At 41.0% G+C, this 10,223-nt stretch overlaps 1 protein-coding gene and 1 non-coding gene across 2 annotated transcripts in view; both read right to left on the bottom strand.

The window, feature by feature from the left end:
• Positions 1–10,223, bottom strand: part of ETV5 (ETS variant transcription factor 5) — a 57,961-nt gene that overhangs the window by 30,504 nt on the left and 17,234 nt on the right. The window lies entirely within an intron of this gene.
• LOC112834285 (U6 spliceosomal RNA) lies at positions 5,921–6,025 on the bottom strand. Its single transcript, XR_003210827.1, has one exon. It is a non-coding gene; the product is annotated as a U6 spliceosomal RNA (small nuclear RNA).

The raw sequence follows: 10,223 nt of genomic DNA, 5'->3' as shown, positions 1-10,223 counted from the left end.
AGAGAGAGAGAGAGAGAGAGAGAGAGAGAGAGAGAGAGAGAGAGAGAAGAGCCGATTAACAGGGAGCAAAATGCTTTTCTTCTGCAACCCCTGTCACTAGTGGATGGCTCTTGAAGTCATGCCGAGTCACATGCCCAAGAAAGCCAAACACTGAAACACAGAGCCTTCCATCTAAAACCAATGAAAAGTTCTTTCAATGTCGGAAGTCATCATCTGACACTTTTAATTAGCCATGTTTTTTTTCCCCATTGCTTTCGTGTTGGGTCTCCTTCCTCAAAATTCCTGCAGGTGATGGTTCGTCAAGAAAAATGCAGGTGCGATAGAATACCAAGGGTTGCAGATATGAAGAATTTTTTTTCCAAAAGGGACAAAACAGCCCAGAGATACATTGGTAGACATTACACATTAACTTGTCAAAGGCTTGAAACTGCTCTGGTAAATACATTTCTTATTCAGCGGCATATAAATTAAATAAAGGACTTTTTTAAAAGTCCTTTCTCAAGCAGCTCTAAATATCAGCTCTGAGTAAGAAATACTTAACTTTAAGGCATTTCAAAAAATTTAAGAGCAAAGGAATAAATACAACAATGGACCAAACCACAACCTAGCTTAGGCAAACTGCGTAAGGACAAGTCCTGGAAACCTTTGAGCTTATGTCTGCTTTGTGCCTTTCCTGCCCCACGAAGGGCAGGTTTTCATAACCAATCTTTTCAGAGAAGTGCCAATTACTTCTCTAAAACTGATGAAATAGTACACAGAGCTCTTGCATAACGTTTGGAAATCAAGTGAATATTCCATATGTGGTTCTGAGAGGGCAAAGTTTTTCAAATCAAGGTGACTTACACGGTAGCGAAATGAAACAAAATAAAGCCAGGTTTGCCTTTTCTGTCTTATCTAGGAGCTGACTCATTTTAGAGAGGGCATTTTACCCAAAGTAGGACAAACTCTAAAAGATGCTACACCATGGGGGCTGTCTACTACTTATGAGTTAAGATTGTTGTTCTCTGCCCAGCTCTCATGAAGGGTGGGGGAGAGACAAGTTAAGTTTTGTGCCAGCAACTCTCCACTCTATCAAAGGTCTCATTAGATAGCTAACCACAATCAGTGCCCTGGTGCCCCACTAAAATTTCGGTCTGACTCAATGCTTACTCCTAGAACACTTTCAGGAGCGTAGTTCATTCTTAGTGACTATACTAGGCAGAATGAGCGAAACGACCATCTACTTTCTGCTGAGAAGACTGAACAATCTTCTGGACAACTGCTTTGCTCAGGTACCACCTCCAACCCCAAGTTCGGGTCTCAGAAGTGAACAAATGCAACAGATGACTCTATCACAGATGACAAGTTTATAAAGCAAAGTCCTGTCAGTGACCGACTGGAAAAGCTAGGTTTTTATAGTTCCTTTCCCACATAATGCCAACTGCTTTTCCTAAATAAATGGAATAAGTTCAGAGCTGGAAGATTTTATTTAGAAGTCATTAGAGTCTCTCTTGTGATTTTTTGATGGTGACATCATGGCAGCCAACCCTCAATTGTTATCAAATGTTTTCAGACATTCAGACACAGAAAATGGCTGGGCTTGTTGCTGTTAGAATATTGTTAGTAAATGAAAAGGCAGAGTCAGACAACTTGACACAGAAAAGCACTTCTCCAATGAAGTGGATATTCTGGTGGTTCTCAGCACGATCCCTTTGTCATTGCCTTTCCTCTCATTAGCCTTCTGCCATAAAAGTTTTGGGAAAATCATGAGGAAAGGCTGATGATGCCCCAGTGTAAACAAAAGTTACATGTCCTTGAAAAGTCTACTCTTCTTTATCTAAAGAAAATCCCTTATAATCATGACTTTACCTACATGTAGAAAGTAAACAATTATGGTATCACTCAATTTTCTTATTTCAGGTTTTGGAAATGTATTGACATTTTCACAGGATTATTGAAAAAGTTACCAGTTCTAACACCAGAGGGTAAGCCAAAGTTGTCCAGAAAGAAACATTTTTCTAATGGCTTTAGGAACAGCATATACCCATTTTGAAAGAAGATCTAAACTGACCGCTGAGTCTGATGTCCTGCTTTCTTTAGATCTACACAGTACTCTTAGTGTGTGTCCTATCATTTTGCCTCTAAAGTAAATGGTATCTTCTATCACCCCCAAACTGTCTTATACCTGGAATCTTATGTTCTCCACCCAAAGGAGGAGTTCAAGAAATATCTGGTGAGTGCTATGGTCTGAATGTTTGTGTCCCCCCAAAATTCATATGTTGAAATCCTAATCCCCAATGTGATGGTATTAGGAGTGGGGGGCTTTGGGAAGTGATTAGGTCATGAGCGCAGAGCTATATGAGGACAAAACGAGAAGGGAGCCTTTACCCGACCATACTGGCACCCTAATCTCAAACTTCCAGCCTCCAGAACTTTAAAAATAAATGTCTGTTGTTTATATGTTACGCTGTCTGTGGTATTTTGTTATAGCAGCCCGAATGGACTAAGACAATGAGTGACTGAGTGGATTATGTTTCCAAGTAATTCTTAACCTTGAAGGCTGGGACCGCATCTACCCTACAAGGCGAGGCACTGTTAGTCATAAATATTTTTTCCCCAGGAATGAGCCATTCGAAAGAGAGAGAAGAAAGTGGAACACGGCCAGAGCAAGAATTGAAAGTTTCACAGATCAGTGACAAGAAAACCATTAGGGGCCCTTGGAGTGGTAAGGAAGGAGGCTCAGCTCTCCAAAGGGACCGCTGGGCCAGAGGATGTGTGAAGGAACCTAATTATGGCATACATTAGTCAGAAATAGTGGTGTATTTAAAGCAGGAACTTAGAAGCCCAAGGAATGTCCTTGCTTTCAGTCTGTTCCCTCCTTTGTAAAATGAGATATGTGATGCTGCCTTGAGAAATACAGAATATGGCACAGCACCTTGCAGATGGTGCTATGATGTTGTGTAATTATACACTGTGCTTTCAAAAATAGAGTATTTAACTTCGCACAGGCAACTTCCTAAACGATGACAGAGACCTAGGAGTACAAAGCGTGGCAACGGATTGGAAAGAAAAAAGGTCATGAACTGCTAAGAAAGTTGGAAAAGAAATGCCAAGAAAGTTGACTATGTAAGTTGATAAATATTTTCTACAATTAGAATTTTTTTTAAAGATTTTGTTTACTTATGAGAGAGCGAGAGAGAGCACAAGCAGGGGGGAAGGGTAGAGGGAGAATTAAGTTTTAAGCTCAGAGTTATAGAAAATCGCCCATGACAATAATGGTGCCCTGACAATAATCCCCACTGAATATAGACGACCTTTGTTGTTATAAAGATAACATTCATTCATTGATCCATTCCCCCCCTCACTGAGCATCTTCTATGGGCCAGGCATCCTAGAGATGCTGGGGACAGGGTAGTATGCCCAACAGCCACGGTCCTTTCTTCATGGCATGCACAATTTAGTGAGGAATCGGACTTTTAGCATCATCTCCTAGATGCACTCACAGTTAGACCAGGGCCTCACAGTCCTCTTCATTCAGGCCCCTACATTTATAAGGACCGTGAGGCCCAAAGGAATTAAAGTAATCACTCAAGGTCTTGGAGCTGCTATTAGAGGGGACAGAAATGAAGTGCTTCTGTCATTTCGGTAATCTACTGCACTGACAGAAATGGGAGACATTTCACTCACCCACTTTGTACACTAAAAATAGAGGACATAAACCTTTTTTTTTTTTTTAACAAAAACAACAAAAATATCACATTACACCTGGTTGAGAGAAAGTACTCTAGAACAAAGAAAAAAAAATGAATAAAAACCAAGACCTCTGGAAAAGAACAAGGTAGGCAGACAAGAAAGAGGCAGCCAGATAGACCCCTTAGCATTTACTTTGTGACAAGTTGCTCTAGTATACGTTGTTTTAGTCCATCTTCCCAACCCAGTGAGAAAGGTACTTCTAGTACCCCCTTTTCATAGGATAGAAAACCCAGGCTCAAAAAGGTAAGGAATCTGGCACAGTCTCATACCTGTAAGTGGTCAAGAGCCCTACCTGAACAGTGCTTAGTGATTCTATCATATTGCCTCCTGAGAGAATCTGAGAGAAGAAGACTAAATTAAAAAGGCATTAAAAGAAATAGGGAAAGATGGAGAAGAAAAGACACCACCAGAGAGGAGAGTGGAAGAATACTTTTTGCCAGCTCTCAGGGTCCGTACCCTCATGTTTACTCTGCACTCTCCAGCTGGAAGCACACCCGATAAACCTGCATCCATCCGACTGCCTTCCTGCCCCTAGGCCACCAGAAAGCCCAGGATCCCTCTTGCACTCCCACTGGCAACCAACATCTCTGGACTCCAGTAGCCTTTACTTCTTACCAGCCCTTGCCTTCTATTCCCCTAAAAGATCTCCCCTCCCTTCTATAATCCAGTTGACCAATATCTTCTGCTTATTAAGACAGCCATAGGAGTTTGAAGACCTGGTATCTTCCACAGCCAGTCACTGACTGGCCAGATCCCACATTATTGCCATGGATACCATCTCTCTCTCCAAATTCCCTGCCTCTCCTGAAAGTGCTTCTAGACAATTCCCTCTCAATGCCACCTGTGAGACAAGAACACTTTGAGTGAGCTGTCTGGACTCCTCCTGAACTTCAAGAACTCTGTTAAGGATCCATACACAAATATGTATGAGAGTCTCTGCTTGTTAGGGGTAGGAAAGACAAGGATGCCTGTCTGACCAGATTTAAGTCCGTATCTGTAGTTGTGTACCACAAAGTACAATATACTGCTTTGTAGACCAGTATAACACCATTTTAAATCCAGATATTATGTTCACAGATCAATCAACTTAACTTTATAGTTGGTTTTCTTATTAGGGAACTCCTTGGGAGATTTTTCTGTCTGACACAAAAATCAGGCCTAAGGGACTCCTGGGTGGCTCAGTCGGTTAAGTGTCAGCTGTTGGCTCAGGGCACGTCCCAGGGTCCTGGGATCAAGTCCCGCATCTGGCTCCTTGCTCATGGGGAGCCTGCTTCTCCCTCTCCCTCTGTCTGCTGCTCCCCCTGCTTGTGCTCTCTCTCTCTGATAAATAAATAAATTAATTAATTAATTTAGAAAAGCAGGCCTGATCATAACCAATGCAATAAGTCAAGAAAAAAATAAACAAAAAGCAAATGGATTAGAAAGGAAGAAATATAACCGTCATTATTCAGAGATGGCCTGATTTGTTATGTAGAAGGTATACAAGTATCCCCAAAATATAGGAATCAATAAGCTAATTTACCAAGATCAATGGCTATAAGCCTAATATAAAAAAGAATCATTTCTGTATACATGTGAAATTTAAAAAAAATTAATTCACAATAGCAACATATGACATCAAATACCTAGGAACATATCTGATAAAAGACACGTAAGATGCTTAAACCAAGAACTACAAAACACAAGAAAATTAAAGAACTCTCAGACTCTCAATATATGGAAGGATATATCATATTCATGGGTTAGAAAGCTTAACATTATAGTTATCAATTCTGCCCAAATTTGGCTGGATGTAACCCCAAACTAAATAGCACTACACAGAAATGAGAATAAGGAAATTACAATTACATTGAACAACACGGAAATTTCACAAATATGCCGAGTAAAAGCCAGACACAAGAGTACATGCTGTGTGAATCCATTTACGTAACATTCAAAAGGACAGGAAATTAATATATGGTGTTTAAAGTCAGAATGGAGCTTACCCTGAGGGCAGTGCCTGTTCAGGGGGCACAAGGAATCTTCTTGTACTCTGATAAATTCTGGGTCTTGATCTAAATGCTTGTACAGTTTGCCAAGTTGTACCCTTAACAATTGCTATACATTGTATCAATTAAAAGTTTCTCTTTTTTTGTATTAAGTTTTTTATTTTAATTCTAGTATTGTTAACATACAGAGTTATTTTAGGAAAAATATGGAACGCTTCACGAATTTGTGTGTCATCCTTGTGCAGGAACCATGCTGATCTTCTCTATCGTTCCAATTTTAGTATATGTGCTGCTGAAGGGAGCACAAGTTTCTCGTTTTTAAAGCAAGCAGCCCAGTTAAACAGGATTACTGAGTTAATACTTATTAAGATTTCTCAAATTTTAGAAAATCTTTCTTCTGTGATGGTATAGAAACAGTCTTCCAAAGAACCCCAATTGTTTTGAAATAGAAAAAATAGACAAACTGGCCCATTCAAGAGAAATAATAATTCCCTCTGCTGACAAAATCTGTTTCCTGCCCACAAGTCCAGGCTTGTGGACTCTGTCCAAGGCAGCTACCCCATGCCAGTGCTATTACAGCACATACGATCAAAACAAAGGAAAACACTTTTGTTGAATGTTATGATGAACGACAGTTTGATTTAAAAGGAATTTTTTTTTTTTTTTTTTTACTAAGACAAAACCCACCTCCTCTAATAAGGCTTTCCTGGGGTGTTCCCATAATCATCAAAGTTTCAATTTGCCACTGACTTTGTTGTGAATACATATAACATTTATGTAGCTGCTGAGTGTTAAAGAAATTGCTGATCAGTGACACGGCAGTCTGAGTGGGAGAAAGACTGAGCCCGTTGTTACTTCTTTCGCTTCACACACAGGCTTTGCCTACTTTCCCCCAGTGGTCGTTGCTCAGGTTGTTTGGAGTTTTCCTCCCTGCTTCTTCAGTTTCAGTACCTTCATCTGGGGCCGACTCAACTTTCCCAAATCAGCTGTGTGGGCCTGCCCTCGGGGGAGGACCTTATTTGGTCACACTTGACAGCCACGATCTTCCTACTTTACATGGAAAATTGTGTCTTACGATGGAAGTTGACCAGAACACCAACACCTGCCTCCAAAAGGCATGTCCATGAGGCTATGTGTTAGGTGGCCAGCTTATGTCTCTAGAGCCTCTCACAGCACTTCTGAATGTGGAATGTATGTAGTCATGGTAAGAGACTTCTTGAGATTCCAGAGTGATATTCCTACAGTGAAGGTCTATTCTTGAGCTTTACTATTATTCCCTTTGCCCCAGCTTTGGGCACTGTTCCTCTCTTAGGCCACTACCATCTCACCTCATTTCCCTCCAGAGTGAGGAAATATGTACTGCTTGTTCAAGAGTGGGGGGCGGGAGAGCCCAAGACATCCGCCCACACTGTTCTTTGGTTATGGTAGTGGGTAGAGCATGAGGAAAGAAGGCAGGGGGAAGAACCATCAAGCAGAGGGACATGTGAATGTAAACATGATGCAAAATAGAACCCAAGAAGCCACCCAGAAAGAGCAGGTGTGACCTCTTCTCTCCTCATGTACTCCTAACTTGTCAGAGTACCCCACTAGCAAAGACCAAAGGGCTTTCAGTCACCAGATGTAGTGTCCCTTGGGACTTGTGGTTTGAAGAGCACAACAAAGCCAACAGGCCTACTTTCCAACACACTGCTGCCTTTCCTTAGCTCTGGCCTTTTTTGGACAAGTTTTGAGACAAGGTGCAAACAGCCAGTTAGCAAGAGAAAAGAGGTAGACAGAATGAGGCTTATGTTTTAAGTTCTCCCATATCACCAGACGAGGTCAGAAATAGGTCTTTATTTTAGGGTTGAGTAGATTAAAAATTCATTTCAAGCATAAAATATATTCCTAATGTCTTAATATTCTTTGTAATTGCTCTGGCATTACTGGTGAATGACAAGAACAGGAGATAATACTCTGTTCTGGGAACCAAGAAGGTTCAAGGGAGATAAAGCAAGTGGATAGGTTCTGACCCTTAAAAAGAGCATCTGGAAAAGGAGATGCCTTTTGGATTTCCAAACCAAATAAGAAACATGCTCAAACCCACTTGAACAGTTAACATTAATTCTGCCTGGCAACAGTTTCCAAAAATAAAAACCTGAAGTGTTATCAAATGTAGTTAGGGGGCACAAGTTCTAAAAGCAGAATTGGAGGAGGTATGGGAGAATGTGCCGTTTTCTTTAATATCTGACACAGCCAACCTTGTGAAGCATAAATTTAAAAATTGAATATAGTGAAAAATCATCCATAAATAGCAAAATGAACTATTTAGTAAGCTCTGCTAAAAAAATTTGAATGCTTCCCTCAAAAGCCCTCTCCTCAAACATGCAAAAACTATCTCCGACCCAAATATCTAAATCTGACTCACTCTGTTCTTTTACACTAGTATTTTAAGGTCAATGCAATAACATGGATATAAGAGTAAGGGAATCAGCAACATAGGACATTTCTGGGCCTAAGGCCAGCATTTTTGTGTGTTCTTTGCATTTCTGAGTATCCTTTAAAAGTGTACCCCCCAGGGGGACTTTGGCGGCTCAGTCGGTTGAGGATCCAACTCTTGTTTTTGGCTCAGGTCCTGATCTCTCGTGAGATCGAGCCCCGCGTTGGTTTCCACGCTTAGCATGGAGTCTGCTTCAGATTCTCTCTCCCTCTCCCTCCACCCTTCCCCCTACTTATGCACACACACGTGTTCTCTTTCTTTCAAATAAATAAAATCTTAAAAAAAAATGCACCCCTCCAAAACAACTGTCTAGGACCCTTCAAAAAAAGGTCAGTGTTATGGGGAAAAAAAAGGACAGAGTGTTGTAAAGAAGATAAGAGACAACAAGAAATGCAATATGGGATTCTTAATTGAGTCCTAGATCAAAATAATATTAATATCAGCTATAAAATACATTTGGGGGACAACTGGGAAATTCTGAATATTATTGTATAAAAGTTAATTTTCCTAGGCTACGTAGAATAGCCTTAATCTTTGGAGATGCACACCCTAAAGTATTTGGGGGTGAAATATCATGTCTGCAACTTGCTTTTGAATGGTTCAGACAGAAAAAAATAATCTATACACAGAGAAATGAAGCAAATGTAGGAATACGTTTTAAAAATCAATCAACAGGGTGCCTGGGTGGCTCAGTCGGTTAAGCGACTGCCTTAGGCTCAGGTCATGATCCTGGCGTCCCGGGATCGAGTCCCGCATCGGGCTCCCTGCTCGGCAGGGAGTCTGCTTCTCCCTCTGACCCTTCCCCCTTTCATGTGCTTTCTCTCTCTCTCTCTCTCTCTCTCTCTCTCATTCTCTCTCTTTCAAATAAATAAATAAATAAAATAAAATAAAATAAAAATCAATCAACAAGGGGGTGCCTGGGTGGGTTAGTCGATTGAGTGTCCGACTCTTGATTTTGGCTCAGGTCATGATCTCAGGGTCAGGAGATCAAGCCCCATGTTGGCCTCCGTGCTCAGTGGGGAGTCTGTTTGGGATTCTCTCTTTCCATAGGCCTCTGCCCCTCCCCACCGTGTGCTCTCTAATAAAGAAATCCTTAAAAAAAATAAAAACAAATCAATAAAACATCATAGTCCATCTCCTCTGAGATACTTGGAGATTAAAAAAAAGCCTTTATCTTATGGTTGACTAACAGGTCAAAAGTGGATGTGCTAAGAACTTTAAAACCTGGCCCATTACCAAACTGGAAGGATACCACCCTGTTTATCCTTTACCATGTGTGTGGATAATACAGCCCCAGGAACTAAAATTACACAAAGGCAAATGTTGGTCACATTCTAACTTCTAAAGCCTGTGGTTCTCAAATACTTTTTTGGCCCTGGTCCACTTACAAAGGAGAAAGGAACACCCAAGAGAGGGCAAAATGAAAATCGCCACTGCTATCAACAGGAGTATGGCCCATGGCCACCTTTACCATTGCCTGGGTAAAAAGACAGTAATTACACAAGTACAAAATATCAACAAAAGTGAAACCTATCAGTAATTCCACATACATATCAATACACACATAACAGAAACTAAAACATATGCCCAACTCAAGGCCACAAAGCATTCTTGGAAAAAGATGGGGCATGACTACCCCTTGTAAATATATGTGCACAACAGGTTTAGAACATTACCAGAACAGCTGGACAACTCCTTAGATTTTATCCCCAGAGTCCTCAAGAGGACACAATGTAGTCATCACCAATCTGTGAAGGTTGGCAAAATAAAAAAGAATTAAAGTCCTCTTCCTTGAGGTTCTCCTTTGTTTTCTTCCTCTCTAAGCAGCTGGTTTGGCTCCTTCTGTCCATAAAGGCTGAGCAGAGCCAGGAGAAGCAGCTTGAAATGGGTGGCCTTGGCTTTTGGTGCTCTGAGCCTTAGGGAAAAAAGGCACAAGACTTTCTGAAGGCCTCGACTGGACCAACCTAGCTTACCTGGCTAGATCAGAATGGGATGCGGACTAAAGCCCTAAATTGTGTTTTAAAAAG

The sequence above is a fragment of the Callorhinus ursinus genome, unplaced genomic scaffold (assembly GCF_003265705.2).
Source record: "Callorhinus ursinus isolate GAN/ISIS: 27379988/994484 unplaced genomic scaffold, GSC_fseal_2.0 scaffold1, whole genome shotgun sequence".
Lineage (NCBI taxonomy): Eukaryota > Metazoa > Chordata > Mammalia > Carnivora > Otariidae > Callorhinus > Callorhinus ursinus.
The sequence above is the reverse complement of the archived record's forward strand: the minus strand, read 5'-3'. Positions and strand labels throughout refer to the sequence as shown.